The 24,742-nt window shown below is 45.9% G+C and overlaps 1 long non-coding RNA gene across 1 annotated transcript in view; it reads left to right on the forward strand.

The window, feature by feature from the left end:
* Window positions 1-450: 450 nt before the first annotated feature.
* The window catches only part of LOC135207648 (uncharacterized), a 522,810-nt gene continuing 498,518 nt past the window's right edge, over window positions 451-24,742 (forward strand). Inside the window, exon 1 of the long non-coding RNA XR_010313016.1 lies at window positions 451-672. This is a non-coding gene — a long non-coding RNA (uncharacterized LOC135207648). The remainder of the gene's footprint in view (window positions 673-24,742) is intronic.

Consider the following 24,742-nt stretch of genomic DNA (forward strand, 5'->3'; position numbering starts at 1 on the left):
CTTTTCAATACCGCTTCTTAGTCGTGTCTGGTGTTTTTGTTTTTTATTTACTAAACTCTTGATTCTATTTTGTCTTTTCTTCCAAATCTGATTTAAGTTCCCTTTTATTGTCCACTGGAATTTTTTATGGTATTCTTTAAACAAAAGAAAGTGCATCGTCAAGTAAGGAAAATCACATTGGTAGTTGTTCGTGCTTGGGTTATTTGTACAAACGCGAGCTGATTGAGATCTTCGGAAAACCAAAGGAAAGATGACCACAAGTAATCTGGCTTATCATTATGTTTTTATTTTGTTGATGTGTACTTGACTTTTCAAAGTTTTCTCTAAGATCCAAGGTTACAATCTACCTTAGTATTTACTTTGTTACAAGATATCTAAACTTAAATATAAGTAATTTAAGTTCCGATAAATTTAAGATAACTTAAATGGAGGTATCCTGAAAGTTATCTGAGGCAACGTTACCCTTCAGTCGAGGAGGGAAGGCGGAACTTGTTTAGCTTGGCATAATTCCGAAATGGCGACAATATTGTGTTGATTTTATCTGTGAACTCGTGGACGACGAACACCTATTTTTTTATGAGTTTCACGACTGTTGTGTCATCCATTGTGATATCAGGCATTCGCAAAGAATGTCAGCGTGCTGCAGTGACGATGATTGGTGTAAATCAACAGGTAGGAAACTTTTCAAAATGTTTGTCAGGGTTCCTAGGCCAATGTGGCTGTTCACATGCTTAAGGCCTACGTATTGTTAATTTGTGATATGTATTATATTTTTTACCATATGAAATGCAGATTATTAGAATATTTTACCAACATTTTGAGGCCGGTAACTTTCATTAGGCCTATGAAAGATCAAATATACCTAGGTTACCGTAGACCATATGCCTAGGCCTAGGCCGAGGTAATGTGTAACGGTGCTGAAGAGATGCGCATTTTAATTCCGCTAATTGTTGCCACCTCAAAAGCGCCCAAAAGGCATAAGTCGGTAATTATACACTCCAACCTAATCTTAATGTAGTCTAATTGAACTTTAACTTGAGCACCTGGCACAGGGGGAAGACCTTTGGAAATGACACCATGCATAGTACCTAGTAGTAGAACGACCTGTGTGCAATCAGCGAACTGATCATTGTTTATTCTCCCTTTTTGTTTTTTAGGGAACCCATTCATACATTTTTTTGGAGAGGACCCCCCCCCCATGACCAGGTCACTGCACCGTGCTATAAGTGAGGTTAGAAAGGTAAAGTCTGGTTAGGTAGATCAGGACATGGCATCAAGGGAAGGTTAGGTTTGTTTTAATCTCGCCACGTGCGCCCTGATTTTTTTTTTTTTTTTTTTTTGTTTTTTTTTTTTTTTTTTTTTGCTAGTTTTCCCATCATATTTTAGAGTTATTGAGTCTAAATTGGTACTAGGGTAGAATATCACAGCAGGCCAAGCAGGCCACCTACAATCAAACACCTAGCCACCCTCCGAAAAAGTACATTATAACGCGTCCTGACACCGGAGATGGGCATCAGTCGCAACTTCTTGTTGGTGAAAAACGGAGCTAAAGACCTCTCTCTCCTTTCGAAGTAAGTATTTTCTCCAAAGTTAGAAATTAAGGCCAAATTTTAAGATTTAAACAGAGGGTACTGAAAAGGGTGGCCTACTGCAGTGGAAATCTCACCAAAACGCTTTAGAAATTTTTACTTACAACTAAAAATGTTTCGAAGATTGACGCTATCTTGATGTTTACGGAGTCGTTGTGTCAACAAACTTCCCATTTCATGTGCTAAATCTGCACACCACTTGTACCCATAGACGCTGGGGCACTTTCATCACAACAATCGTAAACCCACCTCTTACCAGCACTTATTCGTACTTATTCAAGGGGACTACGGCATTCTTTGCGGCGTTTTGCGCTCTTCCATTGTTTACCAGTGTTGTCAATTGGTATGTGTTTACCCTCCAAACTAGGTATAAGACTTACACAAAACCGGGGAAATAAGTGAAATTAGCGTATCTATTTGTAGTATATATACATATTAGAGCAATTTTATCATTACTGCATTACTATGACAACTAGAATTTATCGAAACAGTTTGTAAATGCATCGGCGTATGTGTGACGCTCCACTAGATTGGCAAACGATGAGCCATTTTTTCCTCACTCATCTGCTCGTAAGTATACATCCGAAACATTTGTAATTTTTTTTGGGGTTAATTTGGTTGCAAAAAAAGGGATAATGGACATGAATTAAATAAACATTTTGAAGTAGAGTTAAACTAAATATTGAGTAAAGTAAAACAATTAAGGGAATAAAGCTTTGCATCTCATAATCAGTGTTGTTCCGTCTGCTGCTCGTAAACTTTGTTTTACGGAGTGAGTTGCTTAGGGAAACACGAACAGCAATGTGGTTCGAGTGCACTGTGGAGTGAATTAAGACCAAAAATGTGTATAATTACAATCAAATAAGCACTGTGGAGTTTCAGTTGTGATGGCAGTAAGGATAAAACCACTGATTACAAGGTAAGAATGAATTCAGTTCCAACCATAACCCCGGGAATAACAAGTTTCATACTTTCACTAATATAGGCAACAAAATGTTGTTTTATTGTGTTGATTACAACTGCTGCCAAAATCTTGAGTAAGATCACTAAACGTTACATACATACGCTAACAGTTGTTCAAATGAGTGCTGGGAAGGCTGGGAAAGATGGTGGCCGTCACTGATGAGAACCGTCCATGCAAAACGTAGCCGCCATATTGGATTTCAAAACTGCCTTGAAAAACATTATTTTACGAAGAGCTCACATGCTTATTTTTAATTCGTATGGGGCTTTCATATAATCACAATATGTTGACGAAACTTCAGTCTTTTAAATGGTATGCTTGGAGTGCAATTGGTATTCTGGTGTCACCAATTCCAATATCGACGTGAATAAGACCCGTCCACCGTGATGAGGGTTGGCCTGTCGTGATATTCTACCCTATTATAACCTTTATAGCTGGGTTAGCGTATGTCTGATAGGAATTGGCCCATGTTAGGCCTAGGAAATATTCCTGTAACATAACTTATAGCCTATCTTAGTGTAACTTATCACTCATTTTACTACATTGTGAGCTGGTTCGGCATGTATGTGCACATGTATTTTGAAAAGTTACACGTAGTCTAGCTTTGGTTATAACAAGGTTTTAAAGAATAGTCTCACTGATAAATTCAATTTGTTCCGACACGGCATACAAACCTTCGTCCTTTTACAATAGGAAGGTACTAGCGGCAGCTGGATAGGTCGTAAGCTTTCGAACAAGGGTTCGGTAGTTAACTGCTTGTCCGACATCGCGCGCGCGCGACTGGTAGGTAAACAAATCACTTTTGCTTTCGGCCTGCTGGCGTGTGGACGTGTATCATCGCTCTCTGCCCGCTTCATCGTCGTTGCTTTCGCATGATTGTGGTTTTTCTTTTTCATATTATCTAGTGAAACTGAATTGTAAGTACAATCATTTCATATTTATTTCCATTGAATTCAATTGTGAATTAAAGGATCTTGGTTTCACCACGCCCTCCGATTACCCGAGGTGCCGGGACTGAAGGGCGTAAGTGCGGGAATTCATTTTCCCAGAAATGATCCTCGTATTGTGTATGCTCGGTGCGAGGGCGGGAGCGCTCGCTCCGAGCGTATATTTGTTTGGCGGTTGGAAATGTAGATGAAAATCGTAAGTAAGTGCGTCTTTTCATTATATTTTTTTGACCCCTGTTTATGCCCGTTGCCGAGCGAATGCGCTCGGCACGGAAACTTATTCAGTATGGAAGTGGAATCGCAAGTACAGTATTCTTTTTCATTTTCATATATTATTTTGATTGTAGCAATACTCATTTTGGATCAGTTTCCGAGCTTACCCGGGAAATTGATCCTTTCCCCTTTTTATTTTGAATGAAGTGAAATCGCAAGTGCAGTTCTTTTTCATTTTTCATTTTTTATTGAGATTGCATTGTTTACTGGGATCACATGTTTCCGCTATTTCCCGGGAATTGATCCTTCCCCTTTTTATTTGTATGAAGTGAATCGCAAGCGCAGTATTCTTTTTCATTTTCATATATTTTTGATTGCATCAATTCATTATGGATCAAGGTTTCCATAAACCTTGATCCATAAAGGTAAGGAATGGATCCTTTTACCCTTGCCGCTCCGGTACCGAGGGCGCAAATGCGCTCGATCCGAGCCCTTATTCATTGTGAAGTGAATCGTAATGCAAGATGCATTTTCATTTTATTCCTTATTATTGATTGCATCAATACTTTATTTGGTTCAAGTTTCCGCTCAGTCAGGGAATTGATCCTTTATGCCCTTGCATTCGGTTCCGGCCGATGGCACGATGCTCTCTGGGCTCTTATATTCTTGTTGGGTACATGGGTACTGTGCGGGGTGGGGAACGAGAACCCCCCCCGCTAGCTCCCACAGATGCCCCTTCCCCTTCCCCTTGGGGGGGGGGGGAGGTTATCGGCGTTCTTCTCCTCGCCCGATCCGTCGAGCGCGGGGGCGGGCGCTCGGTGCCGATGTACAATTGTATTAGGGGTCTTCCACTCGTTCGGAGAGGGCTCAGCCCCCCGCGCGAGGGGACTTCCCCCCCACTAATCGCTACTACTGTTACTTTCCGCAGGTGCTACTGGCCACGAGGGTGGGACCTTGGTGAGGTATGGGCGTTCCTTCCATTTCCTTTGCAGGGCGTGCTAGTGTCAGGGGCTGCGGTCTATTGTCTGGCTACTGCGGTCACCCATGGAGTGGTGACCACGCAACCAGGTGACGACGTCCCTCCTCACCTTGGTGTACTCGCCTCACGTGGTAACAGTCTTGCCTACAGTCCGCTGTGAAGTGCCGTTGCGCCGTACCGGAGAGGGGGGCGTGCCGCCGCCGCTCGTGGTTGCCACGCTGCAGCGACCACACTTCCGCTGCCCTAGAGCTCGCACCTGGACCTGCCGCCGGTACCAGGATGTTGCTGGCTGCTGCTCCACTTCCTGTGTTTCGGTGCTGCCTGCCGTACCTGCCGATTCTGGCTGACTGTCCATGCAGTTGCTGCGCTGGCTGTCCCTGCCGTTGCTGCGCTGGCTGTCCCTGCCGTTGCTGCGCTGGCTGTTCCCTACCGATGCTGTGCTGGCTGTGCCTGCTGTTCCTGAGATGCCCATACCTGCTGATGTCGTCCCTGTTCGTGGTGGTACTACCCAGACTTTGGTCTGTCTGTACAGGTGCGTCCGGGCCCTGTGGCTTCGGCTACCCAAGCAGCCCCGGCTCCGCCCCCCCTGGATAAGCAGATCTTACGTCTGTCCTGAGGAAGCTGACGAAGAAGGAGGAGGAAGTCGTCGTCGTCGTCTTCATCTTCCTCATCGTCGTCGGCTGCCGCCTCTTCCCCCTTCGACTTCTAAGGCTTCACAGCCGAGGAAGAAGAAGGTTGCCTCCTCCCTCCTAAGAAGGTCTCCCTCGGGAGCTTCTCGGGACCCGTCTCACCTCGGTGGGACGGGGAGGGTTCCTTCCGCTGGTCCTCCTGCTCCTTCGGGAGCGGGGCCCGTCTCTTCTTCCGCAAGGAAGAAGACTAACGGGGACCAGAGGGGTACCGGCTAACAAACCGGTACTTCCTCGCCTGGTGTCAGTGGTTCTGCCCACTGCATCAGGGTCCGTCTCGGCCTCTCGTTCGCAGGAGGTTACCGAGTGTACGGTCGCCTACCAGCGACCGTGCAGCCCAGGGAACCAGACCTCTGAGTCCGCTCAGCGTCAGGTTCACGGCACGGGGCGGAAGACTGGTGACAGCCGCTCATGCGACTCTCACCAGACCAGCTCTCACTCTCGCGGCGAACAGCTGGCTACCCGGGGACGTGACGGTCCACGACCGGCCACGGGCTGAGGCTGGGAAGAGGTCCTCCCGTTCGCCGGTGCCAGCCACGGCTGGAACCAGCGACGTGACGTGCCGTGAGGACAGACGGTCTCACTGTGACAGTGGAGCCTGCAGGTCGCCTGACCGTCGCTCTCATAGAAAGCGACTGGGTACGGCAACCAGCACAGCTCTTCTGACACTCGAGATCGGGGCCGCTGTGCTCAGTCAGCCGTTCTCCACAGCGAGACGGTTCGACCAGGCCTGCAGCTCGATCGCCACCGTTTGCGGGTTGACGATCGCCTGCAGCCCTCCAAGCCTGCTGGTTCTGCCAGCGAGCAACGAGGGAGCGTCAGGTCTGCCTCTCCCGTACCTTCAACCTCCTCGGGTTACACCGGGAGGAGCGAGGTATTGAGGAGTGATCGTGAGGGGTGCGCCCCTCATGAATCCCACCACGACGCCCTACGTGCCAGGCACGGTTCTTGGCGGACCGGCCAGGACGTATGCAAGTGGCAGTGGATGGGGAAGACCGAGAGGACTGTCGCGTTCCCCCTTCTTAGGAGGAAGGTTCTCGGAATATGCTCTTGTTCGAAGGGCTTAACGGTCCCACTCTGCAAGATGCTGTGACTTCCGAGATCCAGAGGAACTTTGCCGAGGTTATGGCGCTGATTCGTCAGCACAATGACCTCGGGGAAGGATCGCCGCTCCCACCAGCAGAGCCACGTCTCGGCTCGAGTCGTTTTGGGGCCCGAGAGGGAACCCAAATCGACGGTGGGTCTGCCGCGATCGGAGCTTGCCGACTGGGTTGAACCAGGTAGTCTCTCGTCTCCGGACAAGAAGGCTCTCTCAGTTCTGGCCGGTCGAACAAGCTACTTCACCTCCTCTACTGCGACAGAGGCGTTTCTACGTGTCTTCGGACACCGTATTTAAATACCCCTTCGGTCCTCCTGAGGTTTCGACCTCGACGAGGACTGGAATGAGTCGGAGCGGTATCGGCTCTCTCCTGTCAGGTGTCGATCAGCCCCACCCAGACGACGTTCACAGTGGCGGCAGACACTTACCTACAGTATGAGTTCGTAACCCATCCTCGGGAAAACGTTTTCTCCTGACGATACGTTTTTCCCAGGGGGCTCTGAGAGGCATCGCCGTAAGGGCGATGGCTGCTCCCTTTTTCTTCTCCAACTGCTAGTCCGCTGGGAAAGGCGAGCCAGTAATCCAATTCCTCCCCCAACCATTCCCTCTCTCCTTACGGCTACGAGGGAAAGGGGAGGGATCCTACAGAGATTTCTCTGTAAGATCCCACGTTAGGGGCTGCGCTACCGGGGGGACCTTCGGGTCCTACCTGACGTAAGCCCCGGTCATTGAGGAGGGATCCTGCCCCTTTCTCGATTTCTACGGAATCGAGAGGACCACCAGCCGATATCGTTTGACGAATTCGGTGGGGGGTTTCGCAGAGTGCTTAGAATTCTACGGAATTTCTAGCGCACTCAGAGTGTTCAGTTTTTTTACGATCTCCAAACACTTTACGCGAGACCACGGTCCAAAGTGAGCGAGAATCCCCGATAATTGTTACACGATAATCGGGAACCTCGCTTTATTGCTCGAATTCCTGTAATTTCTAGCATTTGGAAGAAGACTGCTGCTGAAAGAAGAGTATCTCACAGTAGGCGCTTAACCTGGAATAGAGAAGAACGGACGGGAACTTCCAGTTTGGCTTGAACTATCGTCTTCGGTATTCTGTTCACCATTGAAGCTTTCCTTTGGGAAAGACTTCTCCTTCACTCTCTTGACTAGAGAACGAAGGGCGGTCGATCTCCAATCCTTATTCTCATTCCTCGAGGGGAAAGATTTTAGGATGGAGGTCGTGTACAGAAACCTACAAATATACTACGTATATTACCCTCGCGACATGATTCTTTAACAGTTGAATTGTCCGTGGGGTAGGCGCATACCGTAGTTAACTCTAACGGTTTGTGACCGAGACGAATTGTATCTTAATTGAACTGCAACTCGGGGTTGCCTGCAACCTCCCAGCAGTTATCAGTTTCGATTTTAGATACTTGGTATTGTCATGACAACACCAAATCAGCTTTTGTATTTACCGAAATCCGTTTCGGTTAAATATAAATTGCTCGAGCGTATTCTTTATGCTCGATGGTTCTAGCCGAACGCATTCCTTCGTGGAATAATGGATTACCTGGCAACTCAGGATGACGAGTCACCGAGAGCTACTGCGTATTGAACTGCCTGATAGCGGCTCAGTATCAGCTAGGTCTCGGAGATGCACGGTCGGTTACGTCTCTCTCTCCCCTGGTTGGATTGACTACCGAACCGTATCTCTGCCCAACAATCATGGACTTAGGTCTCTGATTAACGGGGATTCTCGCAATAATGAAGGACCATCTACTGCTGTGACGCTCGATTTCATCGCCTTCGACATTGCGAGAATTTTCAACAGAGATATCTCTTGGACTCTTTCATCTTTCTGTTTACCGCACGGTAACAGAAGTCTGTACTAGTCAACCGCTGCATCGCACTGCGATAATGCGAATGATTTTTGCAGACATCTGAGTTTTGTCTTCAAAATATCCGTATTTGTAGGTGTGCAATTTCATTGCTCGCCCCGAATTAACAGATATGTCAGAAGACATCGCCTACTCTCCGACCTGACAGCTCTACTTCCAAATGTTCAGCATGAGAAGCAGTTCTTCAGGCAGTAGTTCCCTGTCTTCATTACTGGAAGCGCTCCGCTTTTATTGCAACTACGATCCTCACCGGACAGCAATCAATAGCGGTTAGCGTTCTCAGTCTTTGTAGCACAGGTTCAGAATCTTGAGAATCCTTCTCTCGGTTCAGCTGTGAAGACGTAGGTTGCATTTTCTGTACACCTTCGTCTTCAACATCACATAGTGTTGTTTCTCCTTACCCGAGAATCAAACTATACTATGAGATATCTTGCCATCAAGGACCTCGGTCTCTAGAAGGCAATTGGGGGGGGGGGGGGGGGACTTTCGCCTGTTGGGCACATGCCTTAAGAGAGTCATCACCTTGCCTTCTGGCATCGGTGACGAACAAATTATTTGTTTAGTTCTCTTGGCATAACCCTTTTAAGGCGAAGGTCACGTGACTTGCTCGGGTGCTTGGACAACTTGCCTCCTACCGAAACGCAGTCAGTAGGCAGCTGTCAGAGCGCCAAGTCTGTTACGAACTTCGCTGTGGACTTAGTTCGGTTGTTCCATAACAACTCTTCTTCGTCCTAACGGCTTGTCACAGTACCCATACCATCGACACCCACCATTGAGTGTCGGTGTCCTATCCACTACCGAGAACGAACAACTTCGCTGCAGACGGATAGACCAGTATGGGTACAGGACATCACCGAAGTCGAGAAGAGGGATAGGTCATACGACCATTCCCTTCTTTTCTTCTGAGGTAATTGCATGACTTTTTCCTGCGAAGTCAAGCATCCAGGGGATGGGGATTCGTGACGCTCGATTTCGTACCGAATTCGTAGCGAAGACTCTGAACCCTTCGGTTTCCTGACGATCGGTTAGAGTCCTTCACAATCCCCTCCCTAATGGACTTCACCGCCTTCGATGCGAAGGAGATGCTGCTTTGTCCTGTGAAAGCGCGACCGCGCTTTCTGAAGGAAAAACTCGACATCCCAGGCTGAGTGTTGAAGACTCTTCGTCAGCACCAAGATGACCTAGAAGTACACTCCCTCGAGTTACACAAGAACTTCTCCGTGGCGCAGGTACTGAAGGCAGGGGTCTGGTACAACCAGACCACTGGCACCTCTTCTGCCTTTTGGATATTGCCCACAGGTCCTTGGATCGTTTTCCTTAGGACCCGTGGTGGCTGCTCAACACGTTGTCTAGCTAACCCAGACCCTAGCAGGCTGAACAGCATCGAGTCCTGGTGTGACTGTAAGAATAGATAAGTGAATGAGAGAGTGACTGGCTTCTCTTCCTATCTTTTTCTACCCCTCTCTACCTGTGGGTAGAGGGATACGGTCATCACCTTGCTGGATAAGGACGAGATGCCGGTGAGCTACTCGACAGGAGCCCCCATCCTATCCCTTTCCACTAGGGATGGGAGCGAATATCCACCACTTCCTCCTACAAGGGGGGGGAAGTGGATGCCACAAGAGACAAACCATAACGTTATGTTGCCTCTTGCAAATAGGAACTTGTTCTTGTTTGCTGGTACGAAGAGATAACGCTTGCCTCTCTCTTAGTACTTGGTCCAGGTAGGTCTGAACCATTGATCCTGCGGTGCACACCCCGATCAATCGGACAGAGGCTTGGATCCCTCCCTCGCTCTTACGACCAGGGAGGCATTCCAAGGTTGGGCGAACACCAGTCTGTTCACAAAAGACTCAGATTCCTCCACCAGAAATGAGTCTTCCTATTGTAAAAGGACCGAAGGTTTGTATGCCGTGTCGGAACAAATGACAATTTGTCCAAAATTGCATTTTTCCTAACTATACAAACCTGAGGTCCTTTTACACATAGCCCCACCTCATGCACCCCTCACTCTGCAGTTTTTGCTTGGGCCAAAAGCAAAAGTGATTTGTTTATCCTACCAGTCGCGCGCGCGCGCCTGTCGGACAAGCAGTTAACTACCGAACCCCTTGTTCGAAAGCTTACGACCTATCCAGCTGCCGCTAGTACCTTCCTATTGTAAAAGGACCTCAGGTTTGTATAGTTAGGAAAAATGCAATTTTGGACAAATTGTCATTTTGCAGTGATAAGAGTTTTGCTTAACATTACATCCCAAATCTTAGTTAGGCTAATAGCATGTAGGCTACCTATATGGTAAATCTTGACAGGAGCTTTACAAGTTTAAGGGTATTGTTCTGTTTAACTAAACATATTTCCCAGCATAGTCTCACTGGTAAATTCAGCTTTGCAGTGAAAAGAGTTTTGCCTAGCATTGCATCCCAAATCTTAGCATGTAGGCTAGCTATATGGTAAATCTTGACTGGAGCTTTACAAGTTTTAGGGTATATACTGTCCTGTTTAACTTAGCAGCACCACAGACAGGGCAAACATTTGAGGTTGGCCAATTAAAAAAAAAAATCAATGGAAAGAGGAAGACCAGTAAATGTACATGATGTAAAAAAAGATTGTCCCTACTATCCACAAAAAGTTAAAAATTGTATTTACATTCCCTTCTGGGACTTCTTTAACAAGATAATCGTAAATTTTTCTAAGTTATACATGCTTTTTCCAATAATTAGTTTATTTTACTTTGTAAAATTATAATTACAGCCCAGACAGGATCATAACAGATAAGAAATAAAATTAACAAATTCTGAATATATTTATTGTAAAACATTTACGTAAATATACTGAAATCTACGATGCAGTAATGTTTTTGAATTGTACATGTTTTTTAAAAATATTTGTTGTACTTTTCTTTGCAAAATTTAAATTATAACTGACATACTATCATAAAAAATAAGAACTAAATCCAACAGCAACCCCTGGGTATATTTATGAGCAAATGTATAAAAAGACATCATATGAGAGAGCGAGAGAGAGACACTACTTGCCCCCTTGAAGTCAAGTATACAACCGACTCATGAGATGCCTAGAATCGTGAGCTAAGCCATTCTAAAAGTTGCCATTGGTAAATTTATTGGCTATTGAAATAATGGAACATCTTTCCTGCCCGATTTCTCCAATTGGATGACATATAATACTGATATTGTAACTCCCAGTGGATGGTTAATTTTGCTAAAGAGTAATTGGAACTGTCAGAATGAAGTGTATAAATTACTGTTAAAGTAGTAAATAGACAAAAGTATTGTAAACAAATAAATAGAAATGAGTACAATATTCACAATAATCATTTTCGCATTGTCAGATTATGTTAGACAAACAGTAGGTGTAGTTTGAATGTATATTAGTACAGTGGAACCTCGACATACGAAAGTCCCAGCTTACGAAAAATTCAAGTTACGAAAGCAAATACGAAGATTTTTTTGCCTCTACGTACAAAAATAATTCAGGTTACGAAAGCTTGTTGCTGTAAAGTCACGAGATTCGCCCGGACCGCGAGAAAAATGTTAAAACTCGCACGCCGCCAACTGAGTAGACTCGCCTCCATCCTCCCACTCCCATTGGTTCCTGATGCTAGTTACTGCCATAAGATCCTGCTCTCCTATTGGTCAGCATCTCTCCCATCGTGCTCTACATAAAGGCATTCTTCGGCCACTGCGTCGCACCAGCGTTATCGTACGCACGCGGAATTCGTTCGTTCACATATACGATTTCGTTTGTTAACGTAAATTCGTGTTAGTGATTTTGCTTTGTACTTTATCGTTTTGTGTGAGAACTTAATTAGTATACTACATAACTTAATTACGTACAGTATAGTCATGGGTCCCAAGAAAGTTGCTGAAGTTCACGGAAAGAAGAGGATGCTTTCTATGGAGACAAAAATGGAGATTATCAAGAAGTATGAAGCTGGCATGCGGTTGAGTGTAATCGCTAAGGAATATGGCCGAAATCCGTCGACGATAGGCACCATCCTTAAGCAGAAGGAAGCCATCAAAGCAGCTACACCTTCCAAGGGCGCGACTATTTTGTCCAACAAGAGGAGCCACGTGCACGATGAGATGGAGAGGCTGCTTCTTGTATGGATAAAAGACAAAGAAATCACTGGTGATACGATAACTGAGACGGCAATCTGCCACAAGGCCAGCGTTATTTTCAGCGATTTGATTGCCCAGGCCGAAGACGACGGAGGAAAAGGGACATCGACGCCAACCCCAGACTTCAAGGCTTCTCGTGGGTGGTTTGAGAAATTCCGGAAACGGACTCATGGGGAGGCGGCCAGCTCGGACACGAAAGCGGCCGAAGCCTTTATTAAGACGATCAAGGAAGGCTACAGTTCTCAGCAAGTCTTCAACTGTGATGAGACTGGCCTTTTTTTGGAAAAAAATGCCTCGTCGGACGTACATCACGGAGGAAGAGAAGAAGCTACCCGGGCATAAGCCTATGAAAGACAGGCTTACGTTCGCACTTTGTTCCAACGCCAGTGGGGATTGCAAGGTGAAACCCCTACTTGTGTATCATCCGAGACTCCTCGAGCTTCAAGGCCCACAAAGTGCTAAAGGAGAAGCTTCCAGTGATGTGGAGGGCTAATGCGAAAGCCTTGGTAACGAGACTTGTTCACCGAGTGGGTAAATCTGTGTTTCGGCCCGACAGTGAAGAAATTCTTGGAAGAGAAGTGCCTCCCTCTGAAATGTCTGCTGTTGTTGGACAATGCCCCTGCTCACCCTCCTGGCCTCGAGGAAGATATCCATAGTGGAGTATTGTTTCATCAAGGTTCTTTATCTTCCAACCTAACACCCCCCCTCTCCTCCAGCCCATGGACCAGCAAGTAATATCGAACTTCAAGAAGCTGTATACGAAACATCTTTTCAAGAGATGTTTCGACATCACCGATACCACAAACCTCACCTTGCATGAATTTTGGAAGGAGCATTTCGACATCATCATATGCATCCGACTCATCGATCAAGCTTGGGAGGAGGTTTCGAGGCGAACCTTGAATTCTTCATGGAGGAAACTCTGGCCTTCGAGGGATTCAATGTGGGCGAAGCTGGTGCAGATTCAGAAACAGTTGATGATCCTGAAACTGTTTCGCAACCAGATCTTGACGAGATCGTTGCACTCGGCAAGTCCATGGGGGCTGGTCGTCGACGAGGACAACAACAATGACCTTCTCAAGGAGCACCAAGAGGAGCTTACTGTGGATGGCCTGAAGGAGTTGGAGGCCATGCAACATAATGTCGTTCAAGAAGAGTTCTCTAGCAGCGGCGAGGAGGAGGAAGAGTACCCTATTACAACGGCAGAAATTAAGGATGCTCTAGCTGCTTTTCATAAGGTGCAATCATTTGTAGAAAAGAGACACCCCGAAGAGGCTTACCACAGGTCGTATGCTTGCGCAGTTCGATGACGTTTGCTTGAGCTGTTTCAGGAACATGTGAAAAAGCAGGCAGAAGCAATCTTCCTTGGATAGTTATTTTTTAAAAGAGGCCTTTAGTAGGAGTAAGCAAACAGGAAGATCCAAGTGATACTACAAAAAAACAGAAAGTTGAAAGTGGTGAAAAAAGTGAAAAAAAAGAGAAATTTAATTTAAAAAAATGTAAAAATAAAAAAAAGAAAAAAAAAATTTAATTTTAAGTTTTTTGTAAAGTTAAGTGTTAACATTTTGTGCCATTTGTTAATGTGTTTCGTAAAGTTTAGTGTTAATGTTTCCTGACATTTTTTAATGTGTTTCGTAAAGTTAAGTGTTCAAGTTTTCTGCCATTTGCCCTCCTCCTCTGTCGCCACTTTCGCCTCACTCGAAAGGTAAGGTTCCAAATTTTGCTACATACGTACTTATGTACGTACAGTATTTCTTGTATACCATGTACACTAATACACTTTATTTACAGGTATGTAGTACATATTAGTAGTATATGTAGTTTAAGTTAGGTATTGAATGGCCCAAATTGTTGTATTTCATTGTTTATTGGTCAATTTAGCTTTATTATAAAATTTACTGGGGTGTTTTTGTAGGACTTGGAACAAATTAGGCAATTTACATGTAAAATGCGGTTCAAGATACGAAAAAATCAGGTTACGAAGGCCACCTCGGAACGGATTAATTTCGTATCCTGAGAAGATTATTAACTGACCAGAGGAAAATTGAAATATGTTAAAATGGTTTACTAGTAAATCATACTTCAGCAGAATACTGTAATTACTATTGTGGAAATTTTGTAATACATGGCTTTTTTGTTCATGAAACTTACCTGTCAGATATATATATAGCTGTATTCTCTGAAGTCCGACAGAATTTCTAAAACTTACGACACACGTAGTGGGAGTTGGGTGGTTAGTACCCATTCCGCCTCCCGCTGGAGGCGGGTATCAGGAACCATTCCCATTTTCTATCAGATTTCTTCTGTCGCCGGTGTCGTAAACATCTGTTTACACACCTCCGCCTCAGGATTTTTGGAAAACTTTTCATGCTTGAGTATCCTCTTGACTTTTTGGTTTTTTGATTGGATCGATAGCTTGGCATACGTGACTTTGGACTGTTTTGAATTTGGCTTAGATTTTTTCCTTAAATATGTCTGGATGTAGTTCGGCTAGCGCCAGGGTGTGTTCGAAAGTGGAATGCAAGGTTAGGCTACCTAAAGCCTTGGTTGATCCTCACACATTGTGTAAAGTAAAGTGTAGGGGGCAAGAGTGTAAATATGATTTGCGCTGTAATGAGTGTGAAAGCTTGGATGATTTACAATGGAAGACGTATGAATCCTACGTAAATAAGTTAGAACGTGATAGGTATCAGGAGGTCTTCCTCCCAGGAGTAAGTCGGGTAGCAGACAGGGTCTTAATGTATCCCCTTCTAACCCTCCTTTAGATTTTGTGTCTCCTAACCCCGTAGTGTTGCCTTCGGGCCCTCAAGTGGTGTCTGCGGAGGGTAATGCCCTTTTGCTTATCCTGGATTCATTGAAGACGCTTGAATCTAAAGTGCTTGCCCTTGAAAACAGGCAAAATAAGTGCAGTGATAGTGCCCCTAGTGAAGTGGAGGGGGCGTCAGATCGGCCCTATAGCGCCTCTAGGCTGGGACCGTCTGCCGGACTCCCAGGACTCAGGAGAGGGCATGTCGAAGGCCGAAGGAGGGTTACGGGGAACCCCCACGATCTGACGTCCCTTCAGCAGTTCCTGTGGACGCTTCCCAGGCTGCTAAGGAGCGTGCTCGAGCACGTATCCTGAAGGATTGTTTCTCGTCTTCCGACGCGTCCTCCCCGCGCAAGGGGTGGGAATCTCGTTCGGATTCGCGACCTTTGAAGAGGACTCTTCAAGATCTTGATGCTTCACGTCATGCTTTGTCTGAGTGGCATTCTTCTCCGGAAAGCGTAGCTTTTCCGCCCCAGAAGAAGTCTAGGACGTCATCCGATGATGACGCCCGCGAGCGCCCCAGTCGCTCTAGAGCCAAGGCTGTTTCCTGGGAGAAGGAAGAAGGCGGCCCCTCGCCCCTCTCCTTCTCACAAGCGCAGCTCGTCTCCGCGTAAGGAGACATCTCAGACGGAGATCATCATTGCTATGCAACGGCAAACTGGACGCTTTATTGAAGCAGAAGGAGACGGTTCCTCGTCGCAGGAAAGACGATAGACTTCCTATCAAGAGAACTAGGCAGTCTTCTCCAACGGCTCCTCTTTCGTCCCCGTCTCCTGATATTTCGCCCTCTAGACTTCGTTTTGCTCCCCAGGGTTCGTCTAGAGGTGACGTTAGACGCCAGGTTAGAGAGAGATCTCTGCATGCTCCTCTCTCTTCCCGTAGAGAGGACGCTCGGCGTTCCGACTTCGACGCTTCTGCTGACGACGAGTTTGTAGCTGTCGGACGGACTTCTATGTTCGGTGCCCCTCTTCGACATGACAGTGTTGACGCTCAACGATACGCTAGTCGGGCAGTGATCAAGTTTCTTCGCGGGACTCTTCGTAAGGACGCTTCGCGGGACGTTAGAAGAGTCTCTATGATGGACGATCCTTTATACGCTTCGCTGGACGCTCGGTCGGACGCTGATTTGGACGCTCGAGAGGACGCTAGGTTGGACGCTCAGATGGACGCTCGTAGACGTTGTAGTAAGAGCTCTGTGGACGCGAATGTGGAAGTTCGCTGTCACTCGGATGTTGTTCCCGAGGCTTTGGCTGACGCTTCACGTCTTATTTCTTCTTCACGTTCGCTCTAAAAGGTGATTCCTGATCCTGTGACTGTTAAGGATCCGTTACCCTCTTCTTCTCTTCCATCGTTCGGATAGGTAGACTTGGAGCTAAAGGACTTCTGCCTCTTCCTTCGGATTTGCACTCGGTAGGGAAGAAGGAGAACTTAGCGGTTCTTCTGAGGATGTTGATGAAGACAACCTGCTACGTCTGCTTCGTCAGACTTACCAAGTTTTGGCACGACCACTTCGTGATTCGTTTGGGGATACTTTCCAGCCTGCTGCTCCTCCTTCTCCTCCTTCTCAGTTTTCGTCGTCGAAGACAAGCAAGACTCCAGGTTTCGTGAAGATGAAGACGTCGTTATCTACTAGAAGAGCTTTCCGGAAGGTTAACGCCTGGATGGAGTCTAGGAAAGCAAAGGGAAGGACTACTTTCGCCCTGCCTCCGTCTAGACTTAGCGGTAAGGCAGGGATGTGGTATGACAGGCGAGGAATTAGGATTGAAGGTTCCTACGTCTGCTCAAGGTGATTTCGCCAGCGTGGTTGATGCCTCAAGGAGGGCCCTTTTAGCCTCAGCTAAAGTATCATGGACGACTTCCGAACTGGACCATCTTTTGAAGGGACTGTTTAGGTCCTTAGAGGTCTTCAACTTCTTAGACTGGTGTCTTGGAGCTTTAGACAACCAGTCTCGTAAGCCAGCATCGATCAGCTTGGGGGAGCTGTCCAGTGTATTGTCATGCATGGCCAAGGCCGTCAGGGATGGCTCAGAGGAGTTAGCCTCTCATTTTTCAGCAGGGGTGCTTAAGAAAAGGTCGCTTTATTGCAACTTTGCGGCTAAGTCTGTCTCTCGCGCACAGAGGACAGAACTTTTTGTATGCTCCCTTCTCGAGTCATCTCTTCCCCCAAGCTATGGTGAAGGATCTGGCAGTTAGTCTGCAAGAGAAAGCCACGCAAGACCTGTTGGCTCAGTCTTCGAGACGTCCGGCTGGCCCTTCAACGTCTTCAGGAGCCCAACCGTTTAGAAAGCAGAAGCCCTTTCGTGGAGGGACTTCCGCTAGATCGTCTCCTCGAGGAAGAAGCCTTCTAGAGGTAGAGCCCCTTCCAAGTCTAGGGGCAAGAAGTGAGAGATCGTGCCTTCAGCCACGGTAGGAGCCAGGCTGCAGTTGTTTGCAGAAGCCTGGAGAAAGAAAGAGAGGCAGACACCTGGTCTCTCGACGTCATAGAGAAGGGTTTACAAGATCCCTTTCATAAAGCCGCCCCCGTTGACTTCCATCCCAGGGACTTGTCCCCATCGTATCCTCAAACAAAGCGAAAGATACTTTTCGACCTGCTCGAGCAGATGCTCGAGAAACGAGCAGTGGAACAGGTTTTAGACCTGGCAACGCCAGGATTTTACAACAGATTGTTTCTTGTACCGAAACAATCGGGAGGGTGGCGGCCGGTCTTGGATGTAAGTCGTCTAAACCTCTATATAGAAAAGCAGAGGTTCAAGATGGAGACACCTCAGTCAGTTTCTGGGGGCCTTAAGACCTGGAGATTGGATGGTATCACTCGACCTCCAGGACGCCTACTTTCACGTCCCGATACATCCCCAATCGATGAAGTACCTTCGGTTCGTACTGAAAGGGAAGGTCTTTCAATTCAGGGCTCTTTGTTTCAGACTGAGTACAGCCCCTTTTATCTTCACCATCTTAATGAAGAACGTGGCGAGGTGGCTCCATCTTTCCAACATCAGAATCTTGCTCTATCTGGACGACTGGCTCATACGAGCCTCCTCGCAGACCGGTGCCTGAAGGACTTGCAAACGACTCTGTCTTTAGCTGCGTCCCTGGGACTTCTGGTGAACTTCGAAAAGTCACATCTGACCCCAACACATCCATCGTGTATCTGGGGATTCAGATGGATTTAGTGGCTTTTCGGGCTTTTCCGTCCCAGGAACGTCAGCAACAAGGCATAGAAAAAAGTGTCAGCCTTTCTAGGGAAGGATTCATGCTCGTGAGGGAATGGATGAGTCTGCTGGGACCATTTCCTCGCTGGAGAAGTTTTGTTTCCCTGGGGAGGCTACACCTCCGACCTCTTCAGTTCTTTCTGTCGGACAGCTGGACAGAAAAGGACAACTTCGACATGAAGTTAAGCATCTCGGAAGAGGTGAAGAACCATCTAAGATGGTGGCTCGATCCGTGGAAGCTGTCAGAGGCTATCCCTCAAGCTTCAGAATCCCGACCTAGTGTTGTTCTCCAACGCGTCCATCCACGGTGGGGTGGGGAGCAACTTTAGGGGGGGAGGAAGTGTCAGGTACCTGGAGAGGGAACAGGTAACCTGGCATATCAACTTCAAAGAGCTGGCAGTGGTTTCAATTAGCGCTCCAGGTCTTCCAGAACAAAGTCCTCGTCGTGTAGTTCAAGTCAACTCGGACAACACCACATCCCTGGCATACTTGAAGAAACAAGGAGGAACACACACTCGCTCCCTGTTCGCTCTATCGAAAGAGATTCTCTTTGGGCAAAGGAGAGAGAAGTCACAATATTGACAAGGTTCATTGCCGGAGTCGAGAACGTCCGGGCAGATCTCCTCATCGACAAGGACAGTTATTGCCGACAGAGTGGACCCTCAATCAAGACGTATGCCAGGAGCTGTGGGTCTTTGGGGATGCCCCTTAGTGGACATCTTTGCAACGTCAAGGACGGCGAGACTTCCCCTGTATTGCTCCCCCCCGGTTTCTCGATCCGGGAGCAGTAGCAGTAGAACGCCCTTCTATGGGATTGGACGGGCCTGGATCTCTACGCTTTTCCCCCCTTCAAGATCCTGGGGGAGAGAGAAAAGAAAATTCGCAGCATCGGAGGGGACGAGGTTGACTTTAATCGCCCCCTTTTGGCCCGCAGCGATCTGTTCACAGAGGTGGATGTTCTACCTAGTGGATTATCCGAGATCTCTTCCGTTAAGGAGAGATCTACTCAAACAGCCCCACTTCGAGAGGTACCACAAAAACCTCTCCGCTCTGAGTCTGACTGCGTTCAGACTATCCAAAAGTTGGCCAGAGCGAGAGGTTTTCAGAATCAGTGGCTAAAGCTATCGCCACCGCGAGGAGACCATCATCAATCGCGGTTTACCAATCGAAGTGGGCAGCCTTTAGAAGTTGGTGTAAGAGAAAAGGAGTTTTCCTCTACCACTACCTCTGTGAGCCAGATCGCCGACTTCTTGCTTTATCTTAAACAAGATCTGAAGCTGGCAGTGTCAACCATTAAAGGCTACAGAAAGTCTTATCTGTAGTTTTTTCGCCATAGAGGTCTTGACCTCGCTAATAACAAGGATCTCCACGATCTATTGAGATCTTTCGAGACGACCAAGGTACCACTACCGAAGTTACCTTCTTGGAACCTGGATGTGGTCCTCAAATATTTAATGTCAAATCGCTTTGAACCTCTTTCCTCTTCGTCTCTACGAGATTTGACGAAGAAAACTGTATTCCTAACTGCTCTGGCGACGGCGAAGAGAGTTAGCGAAATACAGGCTATCAGCAAACACGTCGGCTTCAAAGGGCATAATGCGGTCTGCTCTTTGGGTATGTCGTTTCTGGCCAAAAACTAAAAACCCTTCCAATCCGTGCCTAAAACGTTCGAGATCAAGGGTATGGCAGAGATCATTGGTCAAGAGCCAGAAAGAGTCCTGTGTCCTGTTAGGGCTCTTAGAGAGTATCTTCGTAGAACGAAGGATTGTCGAGGTTCTGCGGAGAACTTGGTGTTCGGTCAAGAGACCAAACATGCCCATGTCCAAGAATGCACTGGCATTCTTTTTAAGAAACTCCATTAAAGAGGCGCACTCTTCTGCAAAGACAGCGACTTTAAGCTGCTAAAAGTTAAGGCGCACGAAGTAAGGGCTATTTCGACCTCAATAGCCTTTCAGAAAAACATGGCTCTTAAAGACATTTTAAGTGCTACTTTTTGGAGGAGTAACTCAGTGTTCGCCTCGCACTACCATACGGTAGGTGAGAACGACCTATGAAAACTGTTACTCTCTTGGGCCATACATCGCCGCAGACACTATTTTGGGGGCAGGAGGTAGCACTCATCCTTTCCCATAGAAAAGGGTAGGTGAGTTTTTAATATTTGTATGTTTATGGTTGTAGGGTCGGCTGCCGAGTACGGTCGTCCCTTCCTTTAGCCTTTGGTATATGGGAGTTTGTTGTTAGGCTAACTTAGGTGGTGGTTTTTGCCTCGTTGCCCTCAGAAGTATGGTCATGGTTTAGTCACATTGTGGTCCCGTCCTCGTTGACAGATCATCTAGAGCGCACCAACTACACAGGTCACTACCTTGTTGGTAACTCTAGTGAAGCAGAAGCAGGCTTGGGTGACAGTAATCACGAAGTCAGCTATGCTAACAGGTAAGGAACCAAGATGTCAATCATCTACATTTATATGTTTCCTAAAATCCTTTTTCTGTCTCTCCCACCGCCAAAGGTGGGATTCAGCTATATATATACTGACAGGTAAGTTTCATGAACAAAATGATATTGTTAAGATACAATAAAGTTGTTCATACTTACCTGGCAGATATATATATTTTTAGTACCCACCCACCTCCCCTCAGGAGACAGTGGAGATAGAAATCTGATAGAAAATGGGAATGGTTTCCTGATACCCGCCTCCCAGCGGCAGGAATGGGTACTAACCACCCAAACTCCCACTATGTGTGTCGTAAGTTTTAGAAATTCTGTCGACTTCAGAGAATACAGCTATATATATATCTGCCAGGTAAGTATGAACAAACTTTATTGTATCTTAACAATATCATTTTTGTATATGTGACTTACCCAGTAATTATGTTGCTAACGTTTCTACGTGTATGGCAGCCTAAATTCAGATTTCACGGGTAGTGCTTCGATGGCTCAGTGTAGATATACAGTGCCGTCCCCCAATGGCAATACTAGCAATGACTTAGCTAATCACTTTATTCTGTTTTCTGCCACGCTCGACGAAACATCGAGTGCTTACAGCAGCTTGTTCCTATTTGCCGGTTATATCACTGGATTTTAGCCTTCGAGCAGGATGAGTCTTTTCTTTGTTTTATTCCAATTATAATCAAGCCGGATACTTTCAGTCTCCAAGAATAATAATTATGTTATAAATAGTTCTTGAATGTATCTCCATTCAGGTATAGACTAAATACTTGCATACTGAATACTTGTGCATATTGTTACCTGGCTTAGGCATACTTTTTTTTTTCGGCTGTCGGCTAGTATTGAGCCTTCCTTTGTAGCTACGCCTTCTGCTCTCCAGTTGGCTCAGGAAAACTCTATCGATAAGTTAAAAAATTTTGTTAACCTTATTTTGAGTTCTATTATAAGTTGATTGGAGTTCGGATGGGGAACTTTCCCGAACCCCTCCATAGTGTGTGTGTTCTTTTCATGTTCCCCTGTTAGAAGTAAGGTGTTGGTGCCCTCTCCTGGGACTGCCCTCCAATAGTAGGACTTTGCGAAAGAGTCAGCTACCAGGGAATCGGGTCTGTTCTTGGGGCGATGGAGTACTTTGCTCTCCAGTGCCTACTTCTTCCTTTTCACGGTGTAAATCTCGTTTAATGCGTTCACCTCAGGGCTGTTTTGGTAAATGTTAAGCTTCGCTACGTATGTGACTTTGCCATCATCGGCACCTAGTTTGAGGTTATTAGCACCTATAGGACTAATTATATAGGTATAGACAGTTTTATTTAAATACAGGTAGTCCGGTTTATCAGCGGGGGTTCCATTCCCGACTTTGTGACGACAACCAAAGATCACCGATAATAGCACTAAGGCCCGGTTATCAGTGCTGTTAAGCGGGCATTGGCGTTGAAAATTCGGTTTTTGTCGTCACTACACAAGCACCATCAAACCTTCTCGACATACAAGTACAACTACTCGCACTTACAACCATACTTCTGGCAGCTAGGCTGGGTGGGTCGATGCATAAGAGTACACGTCATATATCAGTTGACCACTGAGTTATTCAACAACTCCCCAGCTCAGGAGAGCCCTCTCATCACTCAGACAGCATCGTTTTGAGTTACTCTGCCCTATCAGCAGCATCATACTGTTTTAACTGTACTGTTAACTGAATTGCAAACTGATTATGTTAAAATCGACTTTCCGACATGCGTGCAGGAACCTAACCCTGATGTAAATCGATACTTACCTATATATAATATACATTACATAAATGATTAAAATATGTGAGTAGATGTACATTACTATGGTAAAAGATTGAAATGATGATTGTACGTACGTATGTTAAGGTGGGTACACATGTGAGAACCGAACCTTGTATTGTAACCGATTCTTGTAACAAAAAACGCAAGTGTGGACGGTTCCTCGAACCCGAACCCCGAACCCCGAGGCTCCGTTCGCCCTCCGTCCCGGCAATTGTCAGTTTTGGGCCCCCCGAATCAAAGGGAGGTCTCTTTGCACGTTACGCAATGTAGTGGACGGGACCTGTATTGTACGTATATCAACAGAGGTTGCTGAACTTGTTAACACTGACTATGAACAAGGCCGTCCATAGTAGAGTCCCTTGTTTTGGTCAGTCAGTATGTATATGTCTACCATGGCTGATTGGAGTGAGGAAGAGGTCCTGCAATTTATTAGTTATTATGAAGAAAAGACTTTACTGTGGCCAGAAACTTCTTGGAATCTCATGTCAGCGAGTAATTCCCGACCACTGTATTCTACCCTTCAGTATATAACCTTGATTGCCACCATCTTTCTTTTATTTCGCTTCATCTTCGTTAAATAATGTGTATAAATATACGGGGCAGCTGCTACTTGCATGTTGGCCATCGTTGGTAAACAACCCGGACAGACTGATGATCGCAGTGGATTGCAATGAAGTTACGTGCTTAATGGGGTTACGGTTCGTCCTCAACATTTTGACACCTTGTAACCGTATATGCATAACTCAGTTACACTAAACAAGGTTCGGCTCTCACGTGTGTACCCACCTTTACATTACAGTACTATGTAGGTACTTTATATAGCATAGGCTTGATATTATGCCTTACCCAGTATGTTGGCTGCTTTCCAAGGTGTGACTTACATCCATCATGACCAACTGTTGGTCAGAACCAAGCTCAGTTGTAAGTAGAATGTTTCTTGTAACAATAAAAGAGGGTGCTGATTGTCACTTAGAATACAGATGCCTATTCTTAAGCCCAAACACCACAGTTGGTTGGGAGGGAGGAGTTGCTTCATCACATATCCAGAGCTCATCTAACCTAACTAGTGATGCTGGCCTTATCATAATGATAAAGAACTGGTTATTAGTGAGGCAGCATCGTAAATTACTTCTTTGCCATTTGTTCTCCTTGTCCTCTGCTCACATGGTCAATTTCCAAGCTCAAAGTGTTACTGTATGTGCTACTCATTTCTCTATAGTATTGTAATATAACTTGATTTATGTGACAAAATGGAAATGCAGTAATGCTGGTAGGGTAACTCTTCAAGGCCAAAGAGAACCCATGAAGTTCTTTAAGTAATAATATTACAAGTTCCCAATCCACTACTGTACAAAAAATGTGTATGCCAAAGCTGCCAGAATATATACAGTAACAAACATCTAATCATGATGTTTTGAAACATAAAACTGACTAGTGCCAATTTTGTTTGTGCTCCTCAAGCTGCTTAAGTTGCATAAATAGTAAAGAGGATGGAAGACCAGTTAATCTGTACTTGGGAGACATGAACAGAGAAAGTGCTTCAGTAGTATTAATGTATTGCATTGGAAAGCATTAAGATTGTATAATGCCTAGCTATTTTCTTCACATAAAAGATGTTGCAAGAATTTGGAAATTGGTATGATAGTGATTGAAAATACTAATTGAAAGGCTGCTGTCAGCTTTCCAGTTGGATTGAACATACCTCCACAAAAGTGTTAAAAAGGCAAAATGGTTTAAGGCATGAAAGAATAGACAGAATAACACTAATACTATTGTGCAGGAATTCTGCAGATCATCATATCAACTTGGGCATTGTTTACAGATCTACAAAATGATGTGCTCTCTAGTGCAAAGTTGGTGGAATGCCTACACCATCGTTTCATCCCCAAGGTAAAGAAACATTTGATAGAGAAAGATAGTACACCTAGCCAACCAGCACCTATTTGCTAGGAAGCTAGAAACAACAAGTTTTCTTTAACCTCTTGAT

This window comes from Macrobrachium nipponense, chromosome 34, assembly GCF_015104395.2.
Source record: "Macrobrachium nipponense isolate FS-2020 chromosome 34, ASM1510439v2, whole genome shotgun sequence".
Classification (NCBI taxonomy): Eukaryota; Metazoa; Arthropoda; class Malacostraca; order Decapoda; family Palaemonidae; genus Macrobrachium; species Macrobrachium nipponense.